General features: G+C 52.0%; 1 protein-coding gene across 1 annotated transcript in view; it reads left to right on the plus strand.

The window, feature by feature from the left end:
• Window positions 1–21498, plus strand: part of drp2 (dystrophin related protein 2) — a 563342-nt gene that overhangs the window by 308020 nt on the left and 233824 nt on the right. The window lies entirely within an intron of this gene.

Raw genomic sequence — 21498 nt, forward strand, 5'->3', positions numbered from 1 at the left:
AACACTGCCAATCATTCACCTTGGACTGCATCTAGCCGGCCAACCAAAGTAAATTCCTCGCTTGACAGAATAATTACTTTCTCTTGCATGTTCAGTCCAACAATTTCTTTCGGCATTTTCAGCACTATCAGCACAGGTTATTGAGGACAGATTGTGCTGGCAGATAGCCTGTTCTGAGCTGGATGCAGCAATAAAAATACATTATAACCATTGTAAATTCAACAGATATTTTGTCCTTGAAATCAAATTCACAAATAACTGCAGCCATTGAGATGAATGGACTGTTATCACCTGCATCCATTATACTAATCAGTTTGCCAAGTTGTAATATTAGCAGTGTTGCGCAAGGCAGAAGAAAAAGATTGCTCAGTATTATGCTGAACCAAACCAGATATTCTCCAATTTTATTTTTGAATGACTTAACACAGTACAATTTAATTGCTTCTGTCAGGAGTCTGGTCCATGCATCAGCTCAACTTTAGGGCAAGGGAAGATGAATTCTCTTAAATTAAATTGTTGAAAGTGTGGAAACATGGCCAAATTGATATTCATCATGTTTTATATGTTATCCCCCACCTCTATCTTGTTCAAACAATGGTCAGGATTTTATGGCCCTTGGAAAGATGGCTGAGAAGCAGTTGGGTCGGGGAGGGGATGGGGGAGTAGGGGTGGGGGACCTGTAAAATTGTGGGAGCCATATCTTCAAGGAGGGAGGCAGCCATTTACATAATAAAATGCCCAATAGAGGCCATTTTACGGCAATGCCACCCCACAAAATGGGGAAGATGCTAACTAACCGGAGGCAGCCTCCCTGCAGCAGCCCAAGGCTCCAAACCCCATGACACAAAGGTTGGTCCAGGCACTGGGGAGGCAACCCCCACAACCACAACTGTTTCCCCAGTGGCACTCCCCCATTGAAAAGGGACTCAGTAATTTTGATTTGTTTTTTTATTCCTGCCTGCTTCAGCAGTGATCAAGTCTCCTGAAGCTTCAGAGCTTCCAGCCCTCAACATCAGAAGGGTGCCTTGCCAAATTAGATGTTGGGGCCACAGGGAGCCAATTAGGAGACCACCTGTGATAAAATTGTCAAGCAGCTTTTGCTGCTGGGAAGTGTGGTCTTGGGATCTACTTTTTACTGGTGAATGGGGGCCCTGAAGCCTGCGGTAAAATTCAGGTCAATATCTGGTGTGAAATTTTTAATTATTATGGTGCCATCTCCTAAGTGACAGAGAGCGTCACCATTCCCTCAGTGACATCTTTATAATGACTGTACTACTTTATAAAAAAAACATGAGGTTTTTTTCTGCCTATTTGATCCATCAATCATTGACGCTCAGTTATTTTGACGTTGTCTGGTTCTGCACATTCTGCCCTTCAATAAAGGAAGCTTTTTTTTCTTACATTCTGTAAATTTAATGTCTATCTTAGTTTAAAGAAAAAGTCTTTTTAATAATTGTTCAAGATGCGGGTGTCAATGGCAAGGTCAAAATGTTATTGCCCCTCTCTAGTTGCCCTGGAGAAGATAGTGATGATCTTTACTCTTAAACTGGTGTTGTCTGTTTGATGTTAGTCCCTCTAAATCAAGCCTGAAATTTTCCAACCCTTCCCGCCAATGGCATCTTCCAGTCCCGCCGATGGCAGCTCTCCCCCCCCCCCCCCCCCCCACCCCCCCCCCCCCCCCCCCCAACCCCCTGCACACCTGCCAGCGGCATTTTCCGCAGCGACGGAGAGTGCGGAACACACAAGAACCAAAGACATCGGTGGCACCGGAAGATTCTGCTGCACCACAGGGGTTTGGAAAACGCCCCCCAGGAATCCCAGAATTTCAACCCAGCGACTATAATGAAACAGTGGTAGCTGTCCAAGTCAGACTGGTGGCATGCTGTATATGATCACCTCATAAGGAACAGTATTTATTCTATTCCTTTTTCCTTCTGTAGTTATTATCATCTTCATTGAATTGTGTGAATTTTCCATCTTCTAATATGCTGATGCGCCCTGTTGTCTAAAACCTTTACTACAACGATATTCTTTTGGTGTGGTGGAATGCTGCCATCATTTGTGCATTTTTTTTCTTCTTGATTTAGCACATGGTAACAGCAACTACTTTAAACCAGCAAACCTTTGCTATTTCCATGGGGATAGAACACGTGGCATCTGAATTAAGTATGCCCAGATTAGATATGTAGCACATATTCAACGCACTGTAAAGCTCCTTATGTTATGCCACAGTCTCAGGAAAATGCTATACTGCACCAATGTTATATTTCTGTTTTCCACAGCAATCATTCATGTGGTGTCTCAGAATGGCACAGTTGGAAAATCTGTGGTAGATTGAGCCCCCAGGCTCTTGTGAAACATCTCCAACACTGTGTTTTATTCAGATGAGCACTGGTGAAGGCATCCTAAGGAAAGCATATGTATTAATAAGTTCTCACAAAATAAAAATGTCAGCGGCATTCGCATTTTGGAAGCCTTCAAACATCAGTACAATTTCTTTTTACACTACCAGGTCTTCCATTACATTGCTCACGGGCAGCCTGGCAGCTGAAACAAGGTTTTGCTGTCTCCGCAGGGCCTCTCCAACAGCCAGATTGCAACTCGTAAAACAAGACAAATTTAGCGAAACAAATATTTCACATCATTCACAAAAGATGAAAATATTATGCACTTTACTAATATTAAAAATACTAGCCTCAAAGATATATTTGTGATTGAATGTGTGATGTACCATCAATTCACTTCAAGATGATGATAACGCGTGAACATAGGCTTTATTACCCAAGAACCTGCCTGCCTGTGACTGCTGTAACAATGAGCGCCGCCGACAGGCGGCAGGTCTATATACCGCCCTGGGGGGGGGCGGAGCCAGAGGCGGAGCCCACCAGGGTTCCAGTACAATGCATGGAAGGAGATCATATTACCATTCCCTGGCCATAGGCCGCAGTACTATACAGACAACTTATATTATGGTGAATACATTCACCACATTCACCCCCTGTTAAAAATGAAGCCCAGCGGGGGTGAAGTGGGGTCATCATATGTTCAGTCAGTCTGGAGGCCGGATTGTTCTTTTGGACCTCCTCAGCTCTGGCGGTGCGGCGGGTACGGGCGTTGTAGCTGTTGACTCCGAGAACGTGTTGTCTGGAGCTTCGGTCCGGCATGCCAGCGACGGTTGAGGGGTGGGGGTAGTCAGGGGGGTGGTGGATGGCGGCAGTGTAGGCGTGGGACAGGACAGGAGCCCCAGGGGGGTGTTTGGGATTCGGGGGGTGGCGGTAGGCAGTGGGGAGGAGGACGCGTTGACATGGGAACCAGCGGGCGCCAGGTCCTGGAGGGAGACCGTATCTTGCCGTCCGTCTTGGTGCGCGACGTAGGCATATTTGGGGTTGGCGTGCAGCAGCTGGACCCTCTCGACCAGGGGGTCGGTCTTATGGCTCCTCGTATGCTTCCGGAGAAGGACAGGTCCCAGCGTTGTCAGCCAGCATGGAAGCGAGACCCCGGAGATGGACTTCCTAGGGAAGACAAACAAATGGTCGTAAGGGGTCTCTTTTGTGGCTGTGCAGAGGAACGATCTAATGGAGTGGAGCGCGTCGGGGAGGACCTCCTGCCAGCGGGGAATCTGGAGCCTTCTAGACCGAAGGGCAAGAAGAACGGCCTTCCATACCGTCGCGTTCTCCCTGTCCACCTGCCCGTATCCCTGCGGGTTGTAGCTCATACTCCTGCTCGAGGCGATGCCCTTACTGAGCAGGTACTGCCGCAGCTCATCGCTCATGAAAGAGGTGCCCCGGTCACTGTGGACGTATGCAGGGAAACCGAACAGGGTGAAAATGCTGTGCGGTGCCTTTATAACAGTGGCCGAGGTCATGTTGGTACATTGGATAGCGAAGGGAAAGCGGGAGTACTCGTCAATGATGGTCAGGAAGTATATATTGCAGTGTAGCGCACAAAGACTCCATGAGACGAATAGAGTGAAGTCGATGAGGCTTTATTAAGCGTGTCTGTTCCCCAGCAGCTCGATAGTAAACTGGCCTGCGGGGGAAGACTCCGGCTTCTTATACTCCGCCTTCAGGGCGGAGCTTGAGGTCAACGGCCAACCAGGACCCGGGATCTGTCAGCCAATGACATTAGGGCTTCCAGTCCCACATGACCCCCAATACATACTACCACATTCACCCCTTGTCAAAAATGAACCCGGCGGGGTGATGCTTCGTATGGTGGTAAGGGTTTACAGGGCTGGTCCTGGGAGGATAAAACATTCACATGGCAATACAGTATTGGACAATTTCGTCCTGTTGCAACTATTTACAGAGGGTATAGGAAGAAAAGCAAAATGTTCTTGTGAACAGTCCATATTTGTGTTACATCGACGCCACGAGTCGGTCGGGCGGTCTGGTCGTCCGTGTCGATCGCCTCGGCCCCGGCGGTGGTGGTGGTGCTTGTACCAGTGTTGTCGCCTCCAGGAGCCGTACGGTTTCAGCTGTCGGTGCAAAAGGGAGGGGGACCGATCCTCCTGGGAAGGGGGCGGTCGCGGGGTGCGGCGGTGGCAGGAAGGGGGGGGTTGGGTTGATGGTGTCGGGGGGGTGTGCGTGTTGCCGGCGGGCGCCAGATCCCGCAGGGGACCGTGTCCTGTCGGCCGTCGGGGTACTCCACGTAGGCGTACTGGGGGTTTGCGTGGAGGAGGTGAACCCTTTCGACCAACGGGTCCGCCTTATGTGCCCGCACATGCTTTCGGAGCAGGATGGGTCCTGGGGCCGCCAGCCAGGTCGGCAGCGACGTTCCAGAGGAGGACCTCCTAGGGAAAACAAGGAGACGCTCGTGAGTCGTTTGATTAGTGCTCGTACATAATAACGACCGGATGGAATGGAGAGCGTCCGGGAGGACCTCCTGCCACCGTGAAACTGGGAGATCCCTGGACCGTAGGGCCAGTAGGATGGCCTTCCAGACCGTGCTGTTCTCCCTTTCTACTTTCCCGTTCCCCCGGGGGTTGTAGCTGGTCATCCTGCTTGAGGCTATGCCCTTGCTGAGCAGGAACTGGCGCAGCTCGTCACTCATGAAAGAGGACCCCCTGTCGCTGTGGACGTATGCGGGGTAACCGAACAGTGTGAAGATGCTGTTCAGGGCTTTAATGACTGTGGCCGCGGTCATGTCAGAGTAGGGAATGGCAAAAGGGAAGCGGGAGTATTCGTCCACTACATTAAGAAAATATGCATTGCGGTCGGTGGAGGGGAGGGGCCCTTTGAAATCGAGACTGAGGCGTTCAAAGGGGCGGGAAGCCTTAATCAGGTGCGCTCCATCTGGCCTGAAAAAATGCGGCTTGCATTCCGCGCAGATGTGGCAGTCCCTTGTGACTGTACGGACCTCCTCTAAAGAGTATGGGAGATTGCGGGACTTGATGAAGTGGTAAAACCGAGTGACCCCCGGGTGGCAGAGGTCCTCGTGGAGGGTTTGGAGGCGGTTAATTTGTGCATTGGCACATGTGCCGCGGGATAGGGCATCGGACGGCTCGTTCAGCTTTCCGGGACGGTACAAGATCTCATAGTTGAAGGTGGAGAGCTCGATCCTCCACCTTAAGATCTTGTCATTTTTAATTTTGCCCCGCTGTGCATTATCGAACATGAAAGCTACCGACCGTTGGTCAGTGAGGAGAGTGAATCTCCTGCTGGCCAGGTAATGCCTCCAATGTCGCACAGCTTCCACTATGGCTTGGGCTTCCTTTTCCACTGAGGAGTGGCTGATTTCTGAGGCGTGGAGGGTTCGGGAGAAAAAGGCCACGGGTCTGCCCGCTTGGTTAAGGGTGGCCGCTAGAGCTACGTCGGAGGCGTCGCTCTCGACCTGGAAGGGGAGGGACTCGTCGATGGCGCGCATCGTGGCCTTTGCGATATCCGCTTTGATGCGGCTGAAGGTCTGGCAAGCCTCTGTCGACAGAGGGAAGGTCGTGGTCTGTATTAGGGGGCGGGCCTTGTCTGCGTACTGGGGGACCCACTGGGCGTAGTATGAAAAGAACCCCAAGCAGCGTTTCAGGGCTTTTGGGCAGTGCGGGAGGGGAAATTCCATGAGTGCGCGCATACGTTCGGGGTCGGGGCCTATTATCCCATTGCGTACTATGTAGCCCAGAATGGCTAGCCGGTCGGTGCTAAAAACGCACTTGTCCTCGTTGTACGTGAGGTTCAAGGCTTTGGCGGTCTGGAGGAATTTCTGGAGGTTGGCGTCGTGGTCCTGCTGATCGTGGCCGCAGATGGTTACATTGTCGAGATACGGGAACGTGGCCCGCAACCCATGTTGATCAACCATTCGGTCCATCTCCCGTTGGAAGACCGAGACCCCGTTTGTGACGCCAAAAGGGACCCGTAGGAAATGGTATAATCGCCCGTCTGCCTCGAAGGCTGTGTACTTGCGGTCACTTGGGCGGATGGGGAGCTGATGGTAGGCGGACTTGAGGTCCACAGTGGAGAAGACTTTATATTGGGAAATCCGATTTACCATGTCGGATATGTGGGGGAGAGGATACGCGTCTAGTTGTGTGTACCTGTTGATGGTCTGGCTATAGTCAATGACCATCCTTTGTTTCTCCCCTGTCTTCACTACTACCACCTGCGCTCTCCAGGGACTATTGCTGGCCTGGATTATGCCCTCCTTTAGTAGCCGCTGGACTTCGGACCGAATGAAGGTCCGGTCCTGGGCGCTGTACCGTCTGCTCCTAGTGGCGACGGGTTTGCAATCCGGGGTGAGGTTCGCAAACAAGGACGGGGGTTGCACTTTGAGGGTTGCGAGGCCGCAGATAGTGAGTGGGGGTATGGGGCCGCCGAATTTGAACGTAAGGCTCTGTAGATTACATTGGAAATCTAATCCCAGCAAGGTGGGGGCACAGAGTTGGGGAAGGACGTTAAGTTTGTAGTTTTTGAACACCCTCCCCTGCACCGTAAGGGTAACTATGCAGAATCCCTGGATCTGTACGGAGTGGGATCCTGCAGCTAGGCAAATCTTTTGTGCGCTGGGATAGGTGGTCAAGGAACAGCGTCTTACCGTGTCGGGGTGTATAAAGCTTTCCGTGCTCCCGGAGTCGACTAGGCATGGCGTCTCGTGGCCGTTTATTAGGACCGTTGTCGTCGTCGTCTGGAGAGTCCGGGGCCGAGCCTGATCGAGCGTAATCGAAGCGAGCCGTGGTTGTAGTAGTGGAGTGGGGTCCGTTGTTGCCGTCCAAGATGGCGTCGGGGATGAACAAAATGGCCGCCCCATACATCGCACGTGGCTGGGGGGTCACAAGATGGCGGCGGGGGTGGACAAAATGGCCGCCCCCATGCGTCGTACAGGTCTGAGGCGGTCCAAGATGGCGGCGCCCCTCCTCCCCTCGTGGTGGTCGGGACCCAAAATGGCAGCGTCTGCGGGTCGCACATCGGCGCCCCTCCTCCCCTCGTGGTGGTCGGGACCCAAAATGGCGGCGTCTGCGGGTCGCACATGGTGTGCTGGGGGGGCTGGGAGCGCTAGGACCGCGAGCGCAAGGACCGCGCGGAGCTGCCTCACCGCGAGCGCTAGGACCGCAGGCGCTAGGACCGCGCGGAGCTCCCTCACCGGGGACAGCGGTGGTCGGGGCCCAAGTCGGCGGCGCCGGCGGGTCAGGCGTGGGGCCGCGAGCGCAAGGACCGCGCGGAGCACCCTCACCGGGGACAGCGGTGGTCGGGGTCCAAGTAGGTGGCGCCGGCGGGTCAGGCGTGGGGCGCGGGACGGAGGTTAGGGTGGCGTTAGGGACGCGAAAAACTCCCTCCTCTCCGTGGAGAGTGTTGGCCGGGACCCAAAGCGGTAGCGCCGGCGGCGGGTCGTACATGGGCTGCGGGGAGGGGGTTTGGGGAGCGTAGGCGGCGTGCAGGGCTCCCAGTTCTCCCGGGACCGCGGTGGTCGGGACCCAGAGCGGCTGCGCCTGCGGGTCGTACATGGCGTGCTGGGGGGGGGTTGGGGCGCATAGACTGCTTGCAGGGCTCCCTGTGCTCCCGGGACGGCGGCGACCTCGCGGGACCGGCACACAACCGCATAATGGCCCTTTTTCCCGCAGCTTTTGCAGATGGCTGCGCGGGCCGGACAGCGCTGTCGGGGTGTTTCGCCTGGCCGCAGAAATAACAGTGGGCGCCCCCGGTGCGACTCGGCGCTTGGACCGCGCAAGCCTGTGGGGTGTCCGGGGGGGGGGGGGGTAGGGGGTTTGCCGCGACGGGTACGTACGGGGCCCAATGGCCTGCCGCGCGGTCGGGGCCGTAGGCGCGGGTATTTCGCGCGGCCACGTCTAGGGAGGCTGCTAGGGCCCGTGCCTCTGAGAGTCCTAGCGACTCTTTTTCTAGAAGTCTTTGGCGGATTTGGGAGGATTGCATACCTGCCACAAAAGCGTCGCGCATTAACATGTCCGTGTGTTCGTTTGCGTTCACCGACGGGCAGCTGCAGGCTCGTCCCAAAATCAGCAGCGCGGCGTAGAATTCGTCCATCGATTCTCCGGGAGCTTGCCGTCTCGTCGCGAGCTGGTAGCGAGCGTAGATTTGGTTAACTGGGCGAACGTAGAGACTTCTGAGTGCTGCGAACGCCGTCTGGAAATCGTCGGTGTCTTCAATGAGGGTGAAAATCTCCGTGCTCACCCTCGAGTGCAGGACCTGCAGTTTTTGTTCGTCTGAGACTCGGCCGGTGGTCGTTCTGATGTAGGCCTAGAAGCAAGTCTGCCAGTGTTTGAAGGCTGCTGCCGCGTTCACTGCGTGGGGGCTGATCCTCAGGCATTCTGGAATGATCCTGAGCTCCATAGTCCTTTTTAGGCACGCTTAATAAATTGTAGCGCACAAAGACTCCATGAGACGAATAGAGTGAAGTCGATGAGGCTTTATTAAGCGTGTCTGTTCCCCAGCAGCTCGATAGTAAACTGGCCTGCGGGGGAAGACTCCGGCTTCTTATACTCCGCCTTCAGGGCGGAGATTGAGGTCAACGGCCAACCAGGACCCGGGATCTGTCAGCCAATGACATTAGGGCTTCCAGTCCCACATGACCCCCAATACATACTACCACATGCAGTTGGTGGAAGGAAGGGGCCCTTTGAAGTCGATACTGAGACGCTCAAAGGGCCTGGAGGCCTTTACCAGGTGGGCCTTGTCTGGCCGGTAGAAGTGCGGTTTGCACTCTGCGCAGATTTGGCAATCCCTGGTCATGGCCCTGACCTCCTCGGTGGAGTAGGGCAGATTGCGGGCCTTAATAAAGTGGATAAGCTGAGTGACCCCCGGGTGACAGAGGTCATTGTGGATAGCCCGAAGTCGGTCATCTTGCGTGCTGGTGCATGAGCTGCGGGACAGGGCATCTGAAGGCTTGTTGAGCTCCCCAGGACGATACTTGATATCGTAAGCATCGGTGGAGAGTTCGATCCTCCACCTCAAGATTTTGTCGTTTTTAATTTTGCCCCATTGTGCGTTGTCGAACATAAAGGCTACCGACCGTTGGTCGGTGACGAGGGTGAACCTCCTACCGGCTGGTTAGTGCCTCCAATGCCGCACAGCTTCCACAATGGCTTGCGCTTCCTTCTCGACAGAGGAGTGTCGAATCTCGGAGGCGTGGAGGGTTCTAGAAAAGAAGGCTACTGGCCTGCCCGCCTGGTTGAGGGTGGTGGCCAGGGCGATGTCTGACGCATCGCTCTCTACCTGGAAGGGGACGGACTCGTCCACCACGTGCATCGCGGCCTTAGTGATATTGGCCTTGATGCGGCTGAAGGCCGAGCGGGCCTCAGCCGTCAGGGGGAATATCATGGCTTTGATAAGTGGGCGGGCTTTGTCCGCATAGTTGGGGACCCACTGGGCGTAATAGGAGAATAGCCCCAGGCAGCGTTTGAGGGCCTTGAGGCTGTGGGGAAGGGGAATTTCCATGAGGGGCGCATGCAGTAAGGGTCGGGCCCTAGGACCCTGTTTTCCACGACATAGCCGAGGATGGCTAGCCGGGTTGTGCGGAAAACGCACTTCTCCTTGTTATATGTGAGGTTGAGGGATTGGGCGGTCTGGAGGAACCTCTGAAGGTTGGCATCGTGATCATGGCCGCAGATGGTAACATTGTCCAAGTACGGGTATGTAGCCCGCAGGCCGTACTGGTCCACGTAGTCCACAACCATCCAATTCTTTTCCCCGGTCCTGACAACCACCAATTGTGCTCTCCAGGGGCTGTTGCTGGCCTCGATAACCCCCTCGCTGAAGAGTCGCTGGACCTCCGACTTGATAAAAATCATGTCTTGTGCGCTGTACCGCCTGCTCCTGGTGGCGATGGGCTTACAGTCGGGGGTGAGGTTCGCAAAGAGTGAAGGGGGGTGACCTTAAGGGTCGCGAGGCTACATACAGTGAGAGGGGGTAGGGGTCCGCCAAACTTTAGGGTCAGGCTTCGGTGACTGCATTGGAAGTCGAGTCCAAGCAGTAGGGGGGCGCAGAGGTGAGGGAGGACATACAGTTTAAAATGGGCGTACTCAGCACCCTGTATCGCGAGGTTCGCGACACAGTACCCCCGGATCTGTACCGAATGGGATCCGGAGGGAAGGGAGATTGTCTGGCACGCGGGGTAGATGTGGAGGGAGCAGCGCCTTACCGTGTCGGGATGGACAAAGCTCTCTGTGCATCCGGAGTTGAATAGACAGGGGGTCTCGCGCCCATTGACCCAGACTGCCATTATCAAATTCATCAGATGTTTTGGCCGCGACTTATCGAGGGTGACTGCGCCGAGCTGCGGGTAGTCTGCGTGGTCGGAGGTATTGGGGTCACAAGATGGCGGTCCCCATGAGTCGCACGTGTCGGGCTGAGTTGAAGATGGTGACCAAGATGGCCACCCCCATGGATCGCACGTGTCGGGCTGAGGTAAAAATGGCATCCCCCACGAGCTGCACAAGGCGGATGACGCGTCTGAAGGGGGCGGTACCGGCAGTCACGCAGCCACATTGTGGGGTCTGTGGGCCTGTGAGTCTGTGGATCGGGCCTGGTAAGCTTTTGACTTCGGGGCTTTGGATCGGGCCAGACAGACTCCGGCAAAATGTCCCTTTTTGCCACAGTCGCTGCATGTTGCAGTGCGAGCTGGGCAACGCTGCCGGGGGTGTTGCCCTGACCGCAGAAGTAGCAAGACGGTCCCCCTGGCTGAACGGTCAGTCGCGCGGCACAGGCCTGGGTCATAGTCGGGTCTGGTGAAGGCCATGTCTGCGGTGCCCACGAGGGATTCGCTGAGTCTGCCGGGAACGCGCTGAGGCCCTGGTAGGCCACCTCTAACGAGGTGGCTAGTTTTACCGTGTCCTGTAGATCAGTGGCCCCGTTTTCCAGCAGTCGCTGCCGGACGTAGTTAGACCGGACCCCAGCCACCTAGGTGTGCCGGATCATCAGCTTCATTTGCTCATCGGCCTTCACATCCCTGTAGTTGCAGTTGCGGGCGAGTAGTGTCAGGTTCTCTACATACTCGTCCAGTGATTCGCCGGCGCGTTGACGGGGGGTAGTGAGGAGATGCCGCACGAACACTTCGTTCACGTGCTTCACGAACTGTCTTTTTAGAATCGCGACCGCCACATTGTACGTGACTGCGTGCTCAATCATATCTGAGATTCGGTGGCTCACCCAGGCGTGGAGGAGGCGCAGCTTGAGGGCGTCGGAGGGAGGTGTTTCAGAGGAGTCGAGGTAGGCCTCAAAACAGCGAAGCCAGTGGGAGAAGATTTCCTTAGCTTCTGCTGCTCGTGCGTCGAGTTCCAGTTTATCAGGCTTCAGAGCGGCTTCCATAGTGATGTCTTTGGATAATAAATTGATGTACCATCAATTCACTACAAGATGATGAGGAAGAGTGAACATAGGCTTTATTATCTAAGAACTTGCCTGCCTGTGACTGCTGTAACAATGAGCGCCACCCACAGGCGGCAAGTCTATATACTGCCCCGGGGGGGCGGAGCCAGAGGCAGAGCCCACCAGGGTTCCACTGCAATACATGGAAGGAGATCATATTACCATTCCCTGGCCATAGGCCACAGTACTATACTGACAACTTATATTATGGTGAATATATTCACCACAATGTGTCTAGCACCTTACAAACTATGTAACTATGTTTTTCCCTCACTGTTATAACCTGCCCAGATCCTATTGACTGGGACAATTGGTTACCCCATGTTTCTTGGGGAATATGAGCTCCCCCAATGAGGGGGGGAGGAATCATTAGTATCTGCAGCTGCATAAATAGAGCTGGCCAGTGTGGTACTGGCTAGACAAGAAATCAGTTGTGAACTACTGCTGCTGTGTACATATTGTTGTAAATAAAGTTACTTTCTGTTTGACTCTACAAACTTGTGCTGGATGCTTTCTGGCCCTCACAAAACTCACCAACATGTTTAATTCTCTGTTATTTATATGTTGTTAGGGTCCTTCCTGTTTATTCCCCTTATTTCCCCTTGTATTGCGCTTTTTAAAAATTAATTTACAGGATGTAGGAGTCGCTGGTTAGGCCAGCATTTATTGCCCATCCCTAGTTGCCCTTCACGAGGTGGTGGTGAGCTGCCTTCTTGAACCGCTGTAGTCACTGAGGTGTAGGTACACCCACTGTGCTGTTAGGGAGGTAGTTCCAGGATTTTACCCCATCGACAGTGAAGGAGCAGCGATAAATTTCCAATTCATGGTGGTGAGTGACTTGGAGGGGAACCGCCAGGTGGTGGGGTTCCCGGGATCTGCTGCTCTTGTCCTTCTCGATGGAAGTGGTCGTGAGTTTGGAAGATGTTGTCTAAGGAATCTTGGTGAGTTACTGCAGTGCATCTTGTAGATGGGACACACGACTGCTAGTGTATGTCAGTGGTGGAGGGTTTGAATGTTTGTGGAAGGAGGAGCAATCAAGTGGGCTGCTTTGTCCTGGATTGTGGGAAGTGGAGAGTATTCCATTACACTTGTGACTTCTGCCTTGTAGATGGTGGACAGGCTTGCGGGGGGGAGGTGAGTTACTCACCGTAGGATTCCTAGTCTTTGTCCATGGATTATTAATGGACATGTCTCTTTAAGGCAAGCAACCTGTATCTTTAATTCAAGTAGAAGAACCCAGAAGTTACAGGAGAGGTCACTTTGCTAGTCTGCGCTGGTTTGGACAGGAGACCACAGACTTGTCGCCACCAGTGAGAGAGATAGGTTGGGACTCAGTTTGATTGATTGGCTGGTGGTCAATAGATTGCCCTAAAAGGCCGTACTCTGCCTGGTAACAGGAGGTGATTGGATTATAGCCCAGTGGAATGATTTTCAGAGTCCTAAGGAGTTTCAGTTTTGAATCTGGCAACCCAGGGGTAAGAACCAGCAAACACTCCCCAGCAAAGCTGCTGTGAGTGCTATCCCCCTCTATCTAGAACGACAGAGGCAGAGCCAATTATATCTCCCTCCAAAAAGCCTGCTGTGAGTGCTACCTCTCGTCAGAAGTCCTGCTGTGAGTGCTATCTCTCTCCAGAAAGCCTGTGGGGGGCTGTATTCCTGATACTATATGTGCCTAAATACAAACCACAAACTGAAAGCAAAGTTTGAGGAGAATTAAGGAGCCTCTCCAAAAAGCTGTGAGTACTGCATTTCAAAACTACAGAGAACCTCAATGAATTAATGATTCTACAGCGAAGACTGGTACAGGCCGCAAACCGAGATTTTAACCTGCAAGCTTGCTGTGAAGTAAGGTGTGCTAAAAAGCATCATCTAAAACAAGGGTCGGAATTCTCCGACCCCCCCCGCCGAGCATCAAAAAGCTGAGTCCCGCCGGCGGCGTTCTAACATCCTCTGAGCCGGCGGGACCTCGGCCTTGAAGAGTCCGGGGGCGGCCTGTGGGGGGGGAGGGAGTGTCCTACCCCGGGGGGGGGCCTACATAGTGGCCAGGCCCACGATCGAGGCCTACCAATCGGCAAGCCGGCCTCTGTGCCCCCTGGCCTCCTTTCCTTCCCGCCGGCTCCTGTAGCCCTGCGCCATTTGGCGTCGGGGCCGGCGCTGGAAGAAGGCCATTGCGCATGCGCTAGTTGGCGCCGTCCCAACGGCGCATGTGCGGACCCCGCGGCGCCGAGTTCAGGCCGGGATCGGCAGCTGGGGCAGCGGAGGCCACTCCAGCACCATCCTAGCCCCCTGTGGGCCGCAGAATGGGGTACCGGAACGGGCACCGACGCCGGAGTAAAACACTCCCGTTTTTACTCTGCCATCGGCACTTAGCCGCCCGATGGGAGAATCCCGCCCAAGCACCCGAATCCCACCGGCGCCGTTCTAACCTGCTCCAAGCAGGCGGGGCCTCGGCGTGGAAGGGTCCAGGGGCGGCCTGTGGAGGGGGGGGTCCGACCCCGGGGGCGGCCTCCAATGTGGCCTGGCCAGCGATCGGCGCCCCCCAGTCGGCGAGCCGGCCTCTCGGGCTGGGGGCCTCCTTTCTTCCGCGCCGGCCTCTGTAGCCCCATGCCATGTTGCGTCGGGGCTGGCGCGGAGAAGGGAGCCACTGCACATGCGTGCATTGGCGCCGGTGCCACTGCGCCTGCGCGGACCCCGCGCCGCCCAGTTGACGCCGGGATCAACAGCTGGAGTGGCGTGGGTCGCTCCAGTGCCGTGCTGGCCCCCTGTAGGGGCCAGAATTGCTGATCCTGAGGCCATGTTGACGCCATCGGGAAATGCGACGGTGTTACCAACAGCGCCAACACTTAGCCTCAGGATCAGAGAACCCCCCCCTTGGTGTCTATAACAATTGGGCAGCCAAGGGCCAAGGACTTTGGTATTTTTATAAGAATTATTGGTTCACTTGTGTTGTGACCCAGGGACCAGTGGGGCTGGAATTGATCGAGCACTTGCCCAGGGTATCATAACAATGGCCACCCGCCACCAGCAGCGGGGTTCCTGGTACAGTAGAGAATTGGGCATCGTGGTAAAAATGGGTGCCCGTGCACCAGCGTGAGGATGCACTTAGCGGGCCGGGCAGTATTTCTCCAGGCTCGCACGATTCTCCGGTCCCCGAGCTGCGAATCACGAATTACAACAGGTGTGGAAAAACATAATAATCTAATGTTTTATTATTGTCACAAGTAGGCTCACATTAACGCTGGAATGAAGTTACTGTGAAAAGCACCTAGTCATCTCATCCCAGCGCCGGTTTGGGTACACTGAGCGAGAATTTAGAAAGTCCAATTCCCCTAACAGCATGTCTTTCGGGACTTATGGGAGGAAACCGGAGCGCCCGGAGGAAACCCACGCAGACACAGAGAGAACGTGCAGACGCCGCACAGTGACCCAAACTGAAATCGATCCTCGGACCCTGGCTCTGTGAAGCAACAGTGCTAACCACTGTGCTACCGTGCCACCCTTAATGGCCCTGGCATGGTGGATCTCGCCATGGGCCAAGAGAGCTGCCCATAATGTCCTCTCGAGGGCCGTCCTACCCCCACAATGCCAGACCTGCCCGCCTCACTCCACCAGATCTCCCCCATGGCACCCCTCAGAGACCCCCTAAATAAAGAGACCCCTAAATAGGGCCATCCACAGAGACCCCCTAAGTAGGGGAACCTCCACAGAGACCCCCTACCTAGAGACCTCCTAAATTGGTGACACCCACAGAAACCCCCTAACTAGAGGGACCCCCACAGCCGGAGGACCTCGCTATCGGGCTGCCCATTCAAAATGGTGACCTGATAATGGGACTCCCTTGGAAATCGCTCGCAATCCTCGCCATGCATAAATTTGCATGCCCAAGGATTGGGAATCATTAGCAATTCAACTTCAATGGGGGAACAGAGTATTTTAATATATATTCCTCCAATCCACAGTGATTTGCAAATTATTTTCAAAGATAAGAGGAGCAACTGGGGGGGAGGGGGGTACAGTGTTGAGTAATCTTGACTCAATAGTAAATAGAACAGATGATGAAGAATTGGCTGACAAACTGAATCAGCAGTCTGTAACTGTGCCCCACCTAAGTCTTCAGCTCAATTTAAAACTTTTCAGGGTGCGATTCCCAAGCCTCATTGCGCTCTCGCTCGAGCGAAACGAGGCCGGTGAATGACAGGAGAGGCCGAAAACAAGAACCGCAGCAGGCGCCAAACATTTTGAATGCAATAGGCCCGCTCCCGGTGAAATCGTGATCTCGCCAAAGCATGGTGAGAAACCAATTATCACCACTTAAGCACTATTTCCATACAATTAATGGGAGAGACCCCATATCCAACGGCCTCCCGTGATCCATCAGCCTCCGCTGCAAGTGGTCACACTGGTGCCGATTAGTAGTGCTCCTTTTGAAAAACGTGAACCTGGTGGAAGGGCTTCTGTGAGGAGCTGAGGAGTTGAATAGCCATCTGTGCTCACAGGCAAAGAACCCGGGGGCGTTGGACTTGCCACCCCAGTGCTCGGCGGGGGGGATAGGGGACCCTCAGCTGGGCAGGGGCACCCTCCGCAGGGGTGGGGTGGGGGGGGGGGGAGGCACTGGGGGGAGTAAACATGCGCGACTCCACCATGCCAGCCCCTTGATCAGGTGTACAGGGGCAACTCTAGCCCCTGCCCGTCTGCCGCACCGACCACCCATAACCCCCACTGACTGCCAAGGCCTCTGGCCGTGTGGCTGAAGGCTATTGGTGATAGGACTGGGCAATCGTGGTTAAGTGAGCACTTCACACAACCCAAGTGGATTCCCGTGGGAAGGCGGGCCATGTAGTATGTGGGCGTCATTGCCTAGCATCCCAATCACATCTTGTTGCTTGGACACTGTGCCAGAACACATGCAGCAGCCAACATCCGAACACCCAGGGGATGGGAGACAGCTCTGGGGACATGTCCATAGCCGCAGCGTGGGTGAGTGCTACGGGGAGGGGGAGATGCCTGGAGAGAGTTGCAAGGGTTCAGAGGTCGGCCTGCATATCGGAAGAAAGTGACAGAGGCGTCATACTCTGCCCGGGGCTTTTCACAGTAACTTAATTGAAGCCTACTTGTGACAATAAGCGATTATTATTACTGGTTGTTCTCAAGGGCTTTTAACGTGTCACAGATTTCCAGGAGTCATACAATTCCCCACTCCCGACGGTGCTTCACCTTCCGAGCTCTACCACTTCATCTAGATATCTCCGCAGGGTGCACATCTGGGGTGGAGGCAGCCAGCTGCTTAGCTCGTCCCATGGCCTAGCAGGCATCTTCTGGGGCCTGTGGGGCCTGAGGGCCCCAGCGCACTTGTCAGCGGTACATGAACAGCCATGTCTCCCTGTACCATGTGCTGACCTCGAGACACAGACTCATCAGAGGGGTGGAATTCAGGGGAGCTGATGGCCACCATCCGACTCCAAGGGACAGGTCTGGGTTGGCACCAAGTGCCCCCTCCTCCCGTTCCGTGCCCATAGGGCTCTGAGGTTCACCTTGGGATGGAGGGGCAGCTGGTTCGAGCCCTGGCAGCCCCTGCATCATCTGGCTCTACCAGCCCTGGCAGCTCCCTAATGTCGGCACCATGATGTTGATGCCCTCAGCAATGCTCTTCAGTGACTGGGCCGTGCTCTGCAGTGCCTTTGCAATGCCCACCTGTGACTGGGACAAGCTCCACAGCACCTCGGCCATTCCAATCTGAGAGTGGGTCATGTCCCACAGCACCTCATTAAGGTCAGTCTGGTAATGGGACACATCCCCCAGAGAGTCGGACATTCTGCCAAGACCCTTGGGTAAAATTGGCAACTCCCAATTCCAATGAAAAAAATTGATTGTTCTTGGGAAATGCTGAGCAATGAGCTAAATAATGGTATCCCCGACAATAGGGAAGATCGCAACCAGATTGCGAAAATTGTGAGCATGCTTTTGTATCTCATGCAGATAGCCAGTCATGCTATGGTAGCTGAATCTGTTCTGTAGGATAAATAGGAATTAACACAATTAAGGACTGGAGAGGTAAGTGTGAAAGGGTTCATCTCTTGCAGCCACCTGAATAGACAGTTACAACCTCAGTTTCAAATTTCATCTGAAAAGTGGCACTTCTGATAATGCAGGAGTCCATTAGTGCAGCACTGCAGCGTCAGCCAGTATTACGTGCATGTGTCTTGGAGTGAACATTTAACCTGCAGATTTAGACAGTTACAGATATTGGATCTGTTTCAGATTCACTCAGGTTCAACAGTGCTGGTCCTTCTAGTAAGCAAACCCTGAAACTTACTTTTAGAAGTGTTGAATACTATCTAATGTAATGTTTGTGTGACCCATGGTCCAATAATACCCTCTCATGATCTGAACCGTTTCACACTTACCTTCATGTATACTTCTCCAATCCTTATAGATCAACAAAACCTACCATAATATGTCAATGCAATGTATGAGTCATTAAATTGCATTATTTTATAGACAGTAAGTGAATGTTGCAGTTATAATCAAAAGTCACCAAATTTAACTTCAAGCCCCTCTTTGTGAATAATAAAGTAATACACTATTCTGCACTACCTCACATTTGTCGATAATCCTTTTGCCCTGACACCTTTCTGGTTCTAAGATTGAGATGAGTTTTCCCGAGCAAGGCCCAGCTTTCTTCACAAAAGTAGCTGGACTGCCTGACTAATTTTGAACATTATGGTGGGAAATGGGGGCTCTTTCCTGATTTCAGAAAGGGGATGGGCTATCCCTCTCACTTCTTCTCCATTCTATAAATTGCCAGTAGGCCTGTCAATAAAACGAGCTGCCTTCCACACTCCAAGAAGTAGCTTGTCAGTGAGCACCCATGCCGGGCTCACAAAAATAGGTCACCTTGACAACAGCAGACATAGCTGTTCATGGGAAGCTTCAGATGTCATAGCAAATTATCATTGCTGAAATGCACATGATTGCAAGGAAAGGCCTCTGTAAACTTACCTTGATTCCCATCACAGCATTTGAATGTAACTCACTTCCAAATCCTATCAGTGGAAAAATTGGAAAAAGACCATTTCCTAAAAAAGTTAAATAGCAGCCAGTGAAAGCGTGGTGTGAACAGAGAGATCAATTTTACCCCGCCATTCTGATCAGGCACAGAGGGTGAATGTCAAAGTGGTGGTCAATTTAAAAACCTCTAGTTCAAGCAATGCGGGTAAAGACTAAAGCTTTACACAGGTCAATTATGAATGAGAAAATAGTACGGTTCTCTTCCCGTACTCAGCCAATAGGACTGTAACCATTTCCCAAGAGAAGCATATTAGTGGCTGAGAAATTGTTTTCTGGGTGAGTTCGCCTCCTTTTTAAAGGAAGCAGTTGGTTCGGACTTGGTGAATCTTAGCAGCAGCATGTTGGAGAACTTGAAAAGTCTATACAAGGATGCATGTTGAGTTGGGCGGGGAGAGTAAATACTTTTAAATGATTTCTAACACCATAAGTTGTAAGCATAGATTTTGTCCAAAAGCATGGCTGCCATAGTTGAAAGGAGTATGTGGTGGCCAGGGAAAATGCACTGGAGACTTCCAGTAACAACAAAGGGGGTTTATTAACAGTAGGTAAAGTCAACTATGTACAGGCACAGATCAATGCTGGATAAGTCTTAACTCTCCACTCCCGGGTCAACATGCCCCCATGCTTTCTCTCTATTGGCCGGGGTTTGCGCGAGTGGTGCCGAGCCAGTCACATGGATTGCAAATCCCGCTCCCTTAAAGGGACTGCGCGAACGCAAAGTCTGAACACACAACATCACAATCTCTTGCAACCTCAGGTTAAGATGACATTCTTCTGCTTTGAGGTACAGTGTCAGTAATTCCTGATAATCCTTTTGTGTTTTTTTTAATGGAGAGGAACAATAAGCAAGGGAGTATTACGGAGATGGAGGTTTTCTCAGCATTCACAATGATAATGTAAACTCTCTATTGCAACTCACTTGCACTATGAAAATAAATATGAAGAAATTGAAATGAAAGAAAAGACAAAACAAAAAGAATAAAAAGAAACAAACAACACAACTATATTAGAAGCAGGAAAATATAAATATGTTTGATTTATTTACTTAGCTCTGTACACTCTGATATATCTATTTATTTTATGCAGTTGGTATCTATTGTAAGCAAAAGAAAAATCGCTGTCCACTTGTCTCTTTTCTTCAAACAAGCAAGGATGCATTCCAAGTATCTCACTAGAATTCAATGTTTGACTTGATAACCATAAAATTTTATGACAGGTTGCAGACAACCCTTTGCTAATATTTCCATTTAACGCATGCATTCTCATTAAAAACCATTAAGAGCACAAGGGCAGCGGCAGTTAGCAGTAAACAGTAGGAGTTGGTGTTTTGTGACATTAAGATCCTACTTAGAAATTTTAATAAGGTCACCAGCATATTTGTTCTGTTTCCGAAACATCAAACCATGGGGCAGAAATATATGAGTTACAATCTCTACTTTTGTGGAGCTTGAAGAGTCTTTGAGTGTAGTTGTCCCATTGTGTGTCTCTGTGCAGGGAGCTTGGCAGCATCCTGACCCAGGGAAAAAAATGAAAGTTGCTGTTTAATGCATGTGGGAAAGGATCAGGTTTGAATATTTTGATAGATGTATGATTTTTCAAAAGATAATAGCATAGCATTTTGAGCAAAAAAGTACTCCACTTGACAGAATCACAGAATTGTTACGGCACATAAAGAGACCATTGAGTCCATTATGTATCCATCTGCACACCAAATGAGCAATACACTTGTGTCATTCCCATGCCTTCTCCCGTAACCCTGAACATTCTTCCTTTTCAGCTAATCTAATTCCCTCTTCAATGCCTCGACCAAACCTGCCTTCCACCATATTCTTAGTTAGGGTGCACTGCAGATCTTAACCACTCACTGCGTGGAAAAACTTTTCCTCATGTCTCCATTGCTTCCTTTGCCAGTTACCTTAAATCTGTGCCCTCTTATTCTCAACACTTCAACCAGTGGGAACAATTTTATCCGTATCTGCTCTGTCCAGACCGTCATGATTTTGAATGCCTTAATCAAATCCTTTCTCAACCTACCCTTCTCCAAGGCAATTACTCCAACTTTTTTAATTGATCTAAGTAACTGGAAACATTTTTGCAATTTTTTTCTGCACTCTTCCTAATGCTGTCACATCTTTTCTAAAGTCTAATACTCAGGTTGAGGCCAAAGTAGTGTTCTTTACAAGTTTAACATAAGCTGCTGGCTCCATTACTCTACGCCCCTATTAATAAAGTGTTCAATACTATATTATTTATTAACCAATCTCCTGTAATCTTCAATGACTTTTGCACATCTGCACCCCCTTTACAATTTATATTGGGCTGGATTCTCTGTTGCCAGTCCGCCCTGCTACCGCTGTTAGCGAGGATGGAGACTTTGATGGATTCTCTACTCCAACCGCTTGTCAATGGGATTTCCCATTGAAACCACCTTACACCACCAGGAAACTCACGCAGTAAATAAAACTTTGTCCTTATTTTTACTCAGTGTGGTCTCCCCGTGTCTTTATTAAAATAATCTTGAGTTTAAGACCTTATTACTGATTCATCACCCTTAAAACAATAGGACAGAAATGGGCTGTGATCCCTGGGGTGCTCTCCAAGGCGGGGACCTGGCAGCCTTTGT

This window comes from Scyliorhinus torazame, chromosome 5, assembly GCF_047496885.1.
Source record: "Scyliorhinus torazame isolate Kashiwa2021f chromosome 5, sScyTor2.1, whole genome shotgun sequence".
NCBI lineage: Eukaryota > Metazoa > Chordata > Chondrichthyes > Carcharhiniformes > Scyliorhinidae > Scyliorhinus > Scyliorhinus torazame.